Source organism: Brachyhypopomus gauderio, chromosome 11 (assembly GCF_052324685.1).
Source record: "Brachyhypopomus gauderio isolate BG-103 chromosome 11, BGAUD_0.2, whole genome shotgun sequence".
In the NCBI taxonomy this organism is placed as follows: domain Eukaryota; kingdom Metazoa; phylum Chordata; class Actinopteri; order Gymnotiformes; family Hypopomidae; genus Brachyhypopomus; species Brachyhypopomus gauderio.
In genome coordinates this window covers 10,053,578-10,064,137 of record NC_135221.1, presented here as the reverse complement: position 1 = coordinate 10,064,137, position 10,560 = coordinate 10,053,578, and the positions used below count along the sequence as shown (strand labels likewise).

Sequence of the window (10,560 nt, the reverse complement as noted above, 5' to 3'; positions counted from 1 at the left end):
GGATGTGAGCATCCACGCATTTTTCCTCCAGCATTTTCAATAACCCAGATACCATTTTCCGTGGAAACCTTATTGGCTTCTGATGTGGAGGTTAACTTGCCCTGGGCTACTGAAACATCTTAAAGGAATGGTCATCGAGAGTAAACAATCAATACCACAATACCATTAAGATGAAAACAACAACGACAACAAAAAGTACAAAAACAAAAGAATGACTTTCCACATCCTATAACCATAGTTAATTTGCAGGAGTTAAATGGGAGGAAGCAAACCATCTAACTCATGACGCTACATCTCAAGAATCTAGTTCTCCTCTCAGGCAGTGATTGAGACATCGAGGGACATACGAAATGCGAAGTCATGTCTCTCCACACGTTCCGCCTCCTGGCACGTACTCTGACACACGTCTTCCATGCTTGGTTGACTCTTGTTTCTAGCTTGCAACTGTGGTTTCTGGGTTTCTTGGTGTTGGGGAGGTAAATTGTAGCCCCCTTTTCTTGGAGAAGCCACAGAGAGGAGTGGGATTCAGATTCAAGGAGTCCTCAACTGTGCCTTCGGTCACCAAGGTGACATGTTTGAGTTTAACCTGCCAGCCATACCGGGTACCCAAAGCACTGAACCTGTCACTTGGAAGCCAGCTGAAAGCAAATCTTTTGGCCAGGACTGGCCATTTAGGAATGTTCCTTCTTGCTGTAAAAATCAATAAATTTTTAGTCTTTTAAATGAAAATTATAATCAAATTGACCATGGCATAATAATAACCCTCTTCAAAGCAATAAGCAGGCCTGCCCCAGGGCTCTGAAATAAACATATGGTTATAATATCTCATTTTAGTTTTTTCCCTGACCTTTTTGCTTTAACAGTTAAACATCTTTGGGCTTAAAAATTATTATATGCCGCTAAACTTCACTGAGCAATTGTTTGAAATTTTATATTCTACACACCATGTAGTCAGGAGTTTGGATTATGATCAGGAAAATAAATGTATGAAATAATAAAACAAAATCTGTGTGTGTGTGTGTGTGTGTGTGTGTGTGTGTGTGTGTGTGTCCAACATAGTGGCAGCCTTGGTACTACCTTTGAGGTTCTTAAGGAAACATCTAGGGGAGGGATGGCCTTGCTATGATTCATAGGCAGAACTCTGAACGCCAAACACAACAGTGAATATAAAGTCTTAAGTAACCCCACGAGGCAATATAATTAGACAGTGAATCTAAAATGTGTCCTCTCCGAGAGGCAGTAAGAATATATCATATTTTCTTTGGGTTTGGCTTTACAAATCCCTTCCTGTAGCTGTAAAGAATAATGAGTAGGCGAATGGACAGAGGCGATCATAACAGCCCTATTAAACATCTGAATCACTGATCTCAGTAATACAGATGGAAACGGAAACGTCCTTTTCCCCCCAAGTTTACCAGTGTTAAAAAAGCAACCAAGAGGGGGCAGTACAGGCAAACGAAATATACAACAGTGCTGTAGGCCTACAGTAAAAACCAACGAGGGCATATAGATGTTATTCATTTAATCAGTTAGCATGAAAAAATGTAAGCAATATGATGAAAAACACTCCATTGATTTTCATACAGTGTGACAGGCACAGACTGGAACTCATTCTATCTTTTTTTAATTTTTCTGTGTTGTGTGTGAGAGCGTGCCAAGCCCAGTGCGTCAGGAGACTCGGCTGCATGTGGAGTGCGACTACAAATGAAAGAACCTGGACTGACGCACTCCAGGGCTGATCCAGCTCTCACACATGGTTCTGCACGCACGCGCGCGCTCGCGGCCACGTACGTAATAACTGGGCTCGACCAAAACGTGCCAAAGCAAACACTTTTAACCGTAGTGAGAAACGCGCGTTGGGTGGGTTGTCACTGTTAATATGACCATTTCCTTTTCATATTTGGTTCCGTCAGAGATTTGTCATTGTGTGTATTCCCGCGCGCATAAACACTAGATGATGGGAACTTTTAGTGTTTGGTGTCTTTCGCTGAGCTGGAAAATCAATGCAAGTAAACAGTGCCGTCATGCTTCCTAGGGGTGGCCCTGCTGCTGGACAGGAGCGGTGGTATCTGAGCGCCCTTCCAGGAGACCGCATCCATCTGTCTCCTACACAGGTACGGTCGAGGTGAGAAACACAAGGGGACATAAAGACAAAGATGTGCGATGCGATCTGTGTGAAATGAAGCCGGTCTTGATAAGGAAGTCAGATGATGTTTGAATGTTTTAAACGTTCCGTACTGTGCGAACATATAACATTCCCTTTTATTTCAGCCGATAAACAGCTAAACCGAAAATGAACTTAAATCGTTTAAAGACAGAACATTAAGTTTGTGCGCACTATATTCATTCGTTGGAGGCCTTATTTGGGGCGAGGGGCACCGTTCTTACTCGGGCAGCTCGCCTCAAGCCTTCTCCAGTGAGGACGTTTATGAAAGAATTCAGTCGTTTCTGCTGTGGTTTGAACTCCGTTTGTGTTTTACGGGGATTTTTAGGGCACAAATAATCGAAAACGGCTGCACGCTCGCTTTTCCAGGTTCTGCTAAACCAAATGTGAGAGCGTTTGACCTCGGCCGATGAGAGGAGCGCCGTGGAGGCCTTGCTGCTCTGAACATCCCCAGCGCCTGCGGACCACGTCCCGGGACCCACGGAGGCCGCCTGCAAAACTACGGGGGAGTGGGAGACATTTAGCATGGGTTGGGGGCAAATAAACCTGTATCAAAATGTAATGGGGCCTGATTGCAAGAATATTAAAGTGTACACGTTTTAGCCGGAGGGGAACTTGGCCGACCCAAGAACGAGTGCGTGCGGCCGTCCACAGTTAACTGTTTCAATGAGGAGGCAAGTTCACCGTAATCACAACCGTGTGGGTTTGACAGGCCCTGCTGAAGCACCATGCCACATGTAACCTTCACTTTCTCTTACTCCGATTTACACAAAGTGGCTGTACGTGAAGTAATGCAACAGGGCAAGGTTGACGGGTCTCACGGGGGTGGCCCTCAGCATCACTGTGTTGTCTGTGATAAATGCGACGTGGTATTTCGTACTGAATCACACGCCAGCCTATTTTTAGTCGTTAGAACCTGCCGTGCAAATTCCTCGCTCCCCTGCACGTGACTCCGTAAGGTCCCCCGGTGGCTAAACGAGCATCTTTATGTGCGTAGTGCCGAGGGCACCTGCGCATGCGCTCGTCCGGCCCCTCCTGCCCCCTGACTGACCCTCTCATAACAAAGGCAAGAAGACACTCGCCCTGAGGTCAGCGGTCACTCATCGCACTAGTGTGTTTTTTATGGCCCTGTAAATTTTACGCCGACATCAGAATGAGTGACGTTGCGCAACCCCCCCCCCCCCCCCCCCCCCCCCACGCACACACACACACCCTGTCTTTTTCCCTCCATGTTGCTGGAACTTTCACGGTCCCCGCCGAGGTGTCCCGGGACACTTTCCCTTCTCACACTCGGAGCGATTATGTTTACCAACGCACTGAGCTTTTAAGTATGTGTGCAGTACATTAATTACAAGCACACAGAGGCAAGCCACATCAGTATTCCCCAACTAAGACCGTGTGTATAAATGGAATAGGAAAAAATAAATACAGACGGAAATACATTTCCTCTCTCTCCCCGGATTAGCTGGGGTCAAACTGCAAGGCTGTGCCAGTGTCTTGTGTGCAGTGGTTGGAGCAGAGGCAGTGGTGCGGCTGCACTCAAGATTTACAGCTGTGTCCTTGTCTAGTCACACCCATCTAGTTGGTAAAATGGCTAAATACATGCTGCTATTATGACAGGAAAACTCAAAAGAAAACAGTTTTAAAAGCACTCAAGGCTGGTTAGTATTAGCAGAATTAGAAAAGCTGTTTGTCACAGTACGTTTTGCCTTCTGACAGTCTGGATCTGAGAAGGAAGAAAATAGAATTTGAAATGGAAAGGGGGGGGGGGGTAGTAGAAGTCTCTCTTCCATATTTAGTCTTTCTTGTTGCTAAACTGTCACAGGCAGATTTTCATTTGCCTACCTGTAGATCATCTGCCATAATCTATATTTATCACTGGAGTAAAATGTGAGTCATTTCTCAGTCGAATGAGCTCCCTTGGTTCAGACGCATTCCACAGACATGGCGTACCCACAGCTTATACACCACTGTTTTAACCATGTTTTATGATTGTACATGCTCAGCTGCTGATTTAAAGCACCCTTATTTTAAAGAGGCTCATGTGCTTCTTTACGTGAGATTAGTTTCCTTAAGTTTTTTTTTGTTTTTATAGTCCAATTTAGGCAGAGAGCACTGCCTGCAGCTCGCTACACTTTAACGTATCGTACCTGGAATTAAAACTTATAAACCTCTGTTGGCCAACAAGGCCAAAGGTTTAACCTCAACCACAAACCTCCCAACTGATGTAATGCATGTAAAAACAAAAAACAAACAAAAATCTCTTTCTCTCTCTTTGTCTCTCTCTCCGGTTATCATATCTGCGACACCCTGCTTTTTCCTGAGAACACAGATGAGACGCGGGTGGCTCTCAGACACTTTTGGCTCCGCTGACACGGCAGCAGCAGATTAGAGGCCCGTTATCGTAGGAGGGGAGGGGCCTATCACCACCATCAGCAGTGTTTTCCTCTTCCTGAGGTCCAGGGGCTGGTTGGGGGGGCAGACCCAGCTACGCCCCGCCCCTACCTCACCTCCGCGGGGTGCACATTGCAGGGGGCAGCGGGAGGATCCCACTACTGGATGAGACATAGTTTCTCTCTGTCTCTGTGTTGCGGTCAGATAGACATCGCTTCGCTGAAAGGGCCGGTTCTTTCCGTGACACCTCCGACAAAAACCACCTTTCCTCAGCCGGAGATGGTTGCCAAGCGACGGGCAGGGTAAACATCCTCTGCGGCGTTGTTGGGGGAACAGCTGATGGGCGGTGTACTCCGCTGATGAGGCAGATTGGCAGTGTGGGGCAGATAAGGGGCAGATAAGGGAAGAGACAACCCTCTGCACTTCGATAACAGCCACAGCTCTCTGTTCGTGGCTGTCGCCATGCCCTAGCCTCTTTGATCTACGCGGGATGCGTGATTTGTGGTGCCGTCTCTAAAGCCAGCTGTCTGCTGTCACCCAGAAACCTGTTTACCCAGTTGCCATTGCCAACAGTGTTATTGTTGTGGTTGTTGTTGTGCACCTGCAATTTAAAAGTCCCTGTGATGAGAATGAGAAATACTTGAAGATATTCCTAAGATTACCTGTGCTGACATGTTGTGTCTCAGTGTTTTGATGCAGACTCTGAACCCAGGACATCTAGGGTTATTAGGGGAGAGATGGTTGACCTTTTTTAAACAAAAATGATGGTCAGATATGTGGTCTGATAAAGTATCTTATGTGGTCAAATTCCTGTTCAGGTTGTAGCTTTTGCTAATGCTTTATAAAGTAAACAACATTTTTTGCTTAGTGTGTTATTTCGAATGCACGTCTGATCTTCAGTATTTTGTGCTGTTTATCTGTCCTCCAAACAAATTGGTCATCATTTCAGTCTGTCCTTATCAGCCCGGACCCTAATATGAGTATTTCAAAACCAAACACAACTTCTCTCCCTCGTCTCAGATACTTTCCAGACAGCCTCGTCATGGTCAGTAAATCCCCCCCACCCCACTCCAGTTCTGTGTCCTGACCTGAGAGCAGTCCACTAGGGTCAAGTCATTCATGATGGTTTACACACAATCCCATACAAAAATCAATGCCTAGAGAGAATGTGTGGATTGGTGCACCCCTACCATTAATGTAATGCCTCCTCATTACTAGTATTACTAGTATTCAACAAATATAATTTCCTCTCAATAAAAAACAATCTGTAAGTTGATGAATTTACTAACCAGTTCTCACAGTAACACGTTACTGTGTTTGATTAGGAGTTTATGGCCTATGATACAGAGCCCAGGGAACCAATCACAACACTGGGATTTCTAAGCAGGGAGGCTCCTCTTAAACCTGACATCGGTTGGGTTCCAAGACTGAACACACATAAGGTTCACACACCAGTCTACAGTGTAATATATACAATTATGAGCAATGTAGTATCAATGTAGTGAAATGGAGAGAGAATACAAATGCATTAGCAGATATAATGCTCTGTGGAACATCAGGATATATTGATAAATTCACCCTGTGAACCTAAAAGAAAAAAAAAGGAAAAGCAATGGTTTATACTTTAGGTACACAGTCATGAGGGGCATGACCACTAACCCCCCAACCCCCACAATGCACCTGCTCTGCTCCCCATCATCGTACTATTAAACACCTGCGCACGCCTGCTGTGTTTCTCTTTCTCCAGCCCACAGCTGCGCTTGTTCAGTGCGGCACGTCACTCGCCCGCTCTTCGCTGACAAAGATGCCCCACAACTACCCTCCCTTCTGCCCTCTTCTACCCTCCCTTCTGCCCTCTTCTACCCTTTCTTCTGCCCTCTTCTACCCTCCCTTCTGCCCTCTTGTACCCTTTCTTCTGCCCTCTTCTACCCTCCCTTCTGCCCTCTTCTGCCCTCCCTTCTGCCCTCTTCTACCCTCCCTTCTGCCCTCTTCTACCCTTTCTTCTGCCCTCTTCTACCCTCTTCTGCCCTCTCCCCGTGCTCTTCTCAGTCGTGTTTTGCTCTCCTGATGAAGAACAGACATTCCTCTCACGCAAGTTTCACTCCCTCCCTGCCGACGTCACGAAGTTCAAATAAACCGATATTCTAAACTGTTTGGCATTGTGTAATTGTAGTTGAGTTTTCATTTCAAGACTCGATCATGGTACAGACAGACCTGGTCCTAGAAATTCACAGCCAGCCTTACACTTGGTCTAGACAAATACACTTTATGATAATATGCATTTCTAATCATGCAGATTTTCCTCTCATAGTTTATTGAAAATAACTAAGTGTTGTACATATACAGATTTGTACATATTTGTCTCTGGTTGCAAATATTATGACAAGAATGAATTTTTCTTTTAATGCTTAGAATGTATTAAATATTCGCTCTGCTTAAAGATAAGCAGTTTGTTTAAGCTGCATATTTGACAGCGTGCCAAATTTTTACTGCTGATCTATCCACACCCCGCGCCCCCATTCGTCCCCCAGAATACCGCAGTTATGTTTCTCCTGCTGGAACCAGAGTCGTTCATCAAGGCAGCCCTGAGAAACCCACAGTCTGAGGAGCCTCAGATGGGGCTCGTCTCCCAAACTTCTCAAACATGTAGCAGTCATTCTCGGGAAAGGACTAAAAAGGTTACGGTAGCATTAATTCCACGAAAAGTCTCCCCAGTGACTGTACAAAGGAGAACTCGGACACTACACACATTACACTTGCTTTATAACATATATGGGTGGTTGTGAGGGAAATAGAGCCTGTACATTTTTGCGGTTGGATTTAAAGCTCAAGTCCAGCCATTATCATCGTGAATCTGATAGTTATGTCGGAACATGAATAATTCTCTTTTAAAGGAGTACACAGAAATATCAAATGCTTACTTTAACTGCTCTGACAAGAATTTCGGATGAGTGTGTGGGGTACGATTCCACCTTATTGATTCATTATGTAAATGTGGCTGCTAATAAAAAGAGATATAAATCAAGTTCACATTTTATACGGGAGTGTTGGAATTATGCGCGGCCAGAATTTCGCTTCTCAGTAAACCGAGGCCTCATTCCAGGATGGTGAGAGAGATTGATGAGCACACAGGCGAAGGAACGGGGGAGTCTGAGAGGCTTCGGAATACCCGGAATTACTGCTCTGCTGGGACGGAGCGGAGGCCTGAGAACCTGAGCAGCACCGCTGCGTGGGTCAGGCGTGGCGCAGGGGCTGGACACGCAGGCATCCTGGTCCCGGCTGGCCCTGCGATGGCGGCTCTTCCCGTGTCCCCTTTATCTCCTGTCTACTTCTGCCCATTGTAGTGTAAGGGAAGCTGCTTGAGTAATCAACAACCGAGCCGAACTGCCCTAAGAAAACATGCCCAGAGACAGATAACGAGAGACGGGCCGCGGCCCATTATCGGAATAATGGGATGGCCAAGAAGAAAAAAAAAAACAAGAGAACAGCGTTTATGTCTGGCCCGAGAACAACTCGAACAGTGTCCAAACCGAATACCAATGACAGGGATGCTGCCAAGTCGCCATTAAGGAGATCATTAACACCACAAGGGGGCAGTATGAGCTGTCACTGCAGAAAAAACATGATACTTGGACGTCCATAACAGGATCTCGTTAGTGTTCAATTATCCACATTGTAGTCTAGGCACATTACAGTCAATACATTTCCTACTGTAAGCAATGTTACACCGTGTGACACTCTATAAGCACGGTGTTCTGTTCTATTACAACATGTAGTCTTTGCACGGATGATTGTTTTGAAGTAAACAAACAAATCCACATATGGATCCCCTCACAATCTCATGGTCACAGACAGCAAAACAAACACAGCACGGCTTCGTGCTGCACGGAGGCCGGGGCAGAGTGCTAGAACTCACGACTTTGGGCTTGACCCAAGTCTCGTTCAGCACGGGGTCATATCGTTGGTGTTCTGGGGGAGAAGCCGCGGGTTTCCAAGGCGTCTGGCCCCGGGGCGGCGCGTTGTTTAGCTTCTAACTCACACATGTGCTCCTGCTTATCATCTTTCCTGACTGCATCCACTGTAGTCTACCTCAAGCGGTCCAACGAGGGCTTTAGGAAAGTGACACCGTTTATGTTGGAGCGCTCTTCTCTGAAACGAGAGAAGCTGGACCTGACCTGAGAAGTCACTCGTGGTCCGGGAGATAGCACGCTAAGACAAATAAACGCTGTTTACAAAATAACGTTCCGATCCAAAGATATTCGGAGGGGAACCAAACAGAACAGAATCATGTCAGCTACTCTTTAAGTGAATTTATAGCGTTGGCCTCCGTGCCGCGTCACGCCGTATCATTATGTGGTCGGCGGCGAGGCCTGTACCCACCGCACTGCTGCGCCAGCCCGGTTCTGTTTAAACAAAGCCCGAACTTCTCGGAGGCAGCAAGCCTCGACCTGCCCACGCGGGCGGGCCGGCACCGCCGTCCGGGCCAGCGCCGTTGGCCCTGCGTGCACCGTCAGCCCGCGTGACCGCTCGCGATGACCGCGTCACCGGCTCGAGCTCTCGTGATCCTGGCTAGGAATGTCGGTTCTTACAAATGCACTGCTGTTATTTAAAGTTGAATGCTTTTTTATCGCTCTTATGATTATGTAGGATGAGCAAGAAACAGCAAAAAAGACGAAAAAGACAAGAAACCCAGCAAAAAAACAGATGGAACTGCTGTAACTTGTATAACATTTTAAACAAAGATGAAAGACACCCCTAATGTAGTTGTATGTGACATGTCATGGTACATAACTTTAAACCAGAACACATTAGACCCGAAATTCTTTAAAAACTGCTTTGAGACAACATTAGTTGTTAAATGTGCTATGTAAATAAAATTGAATTGAATTGAACAGCACTGTCAACACTGCATGCCTCTCATCTCCTCTCTCTCTCTCTCCTGTCGTCCATGGCTGTGCAAGCCCTCCTCCGTGATAAACTCCAGATGTGGAAAGAGCTCCAGTGAAGGTGCCGGAGTTAAGAGTCGTTCTCCCTCCTCCAGCGACTAGGTCAAGGTATCTTAGCTGATCATTTATCAGAAGAGGTTTTGGGCCAGATAAGTGAAACAGACTAATCACCTGTAGGACTTAATAAAACATTCTTAATTAAACATAGCAGAATCCATGGTGTACCATAAACATTCAGATAAGCTATAGTCCCACCGCGCCGGCGCCACTAACCTCCAGCAGGGCATTGCTTCATTTAGCTAATGTTTAGCTTAACATGTAGAATTAAGTTTTTTTAAAAGAGCATGAGCGGAGAGGCTGAACACTAATTTGATTCTACAGCTGCGTTTCTGTGCTTTCTTTTCGGTTGATTGATGGAACCGCTGGCCAATGACACGCGGTTCTGCCCATCCACCGGCTTCCTGCGGCACCTCCCCTTCGATTTCCGTTCACGCCGCTTGGCTCGTCGTTCTCTCGGCCGCCCAGAGGTCAGCGCGTGTGCCGCCGTGAGATCTATCACTCCGTTGTGTTATCTTCCCCATGGTTGGGGCCGACAGCAGCTGGATCAACCCTTCACTTTAATGGGCTCATATGTGGACCTTTCAGACTAATGGCAGAGAGGCCAAATCAATCGCTGGCTGCAGTGTTTGAACTGTGATGCGCCCTGTCAGTTATTATAAAACGCAACCTTTATTCCTCAGTGATATAGGCAAATAATAGACTTGCATCTCAAAATCAAAAATGACTGACTTTCTTACTCTGTAAGTAGCACTGACATCAGACTTTGGAGAGTTTAAGGAGGTTGGGTGTTATAGCGAGACTCTTACAGTGCTGCAGTAATGTCTGTTTCCACACTGATGTGCTGAGCTTAGCTGCTATCTTCCCAGAAATCACTACTATGGTTTGCACAATATCGTAAGATCTGCAAGTCTTTAAATTCTTAACCAGTTAAAGCGGTCTTTACATGTTTTTGAAAAATGTAAGCTTTGTTTATTTTGATATATGATGACTCATATA

At 46.1% G+C, this 10,560-nt stretch overlaps 1 long non-coding RNA gene across 2 annotated transcripts; it reads left to right on the top strand.

Annotated features, from left to right (window-relative positions):
• The first annotated feature begins 790 nt into the window (after positions 1-790).
• Positions 791-6,218, top strand: LOC143526977 (uncharacterized). 2 transcript variants are annotated; one of them, XR_013134010.1, is made up of 3 exons: positions 791-1,787; positions 2,036-2,114; positions 2,534-6,218. It is a non-coding gene; the product is annotated as an uncharacterized LOC143526977 (long non-coding RNA). The 2 variants fall into 2 exon arrangements; XR_013134011.1 differs by having other exon boundaries at positions 791-1,860.
• The last annotated feature ends 4,342 nt before the right edge of the window (positions 6,219-10,560 follow it).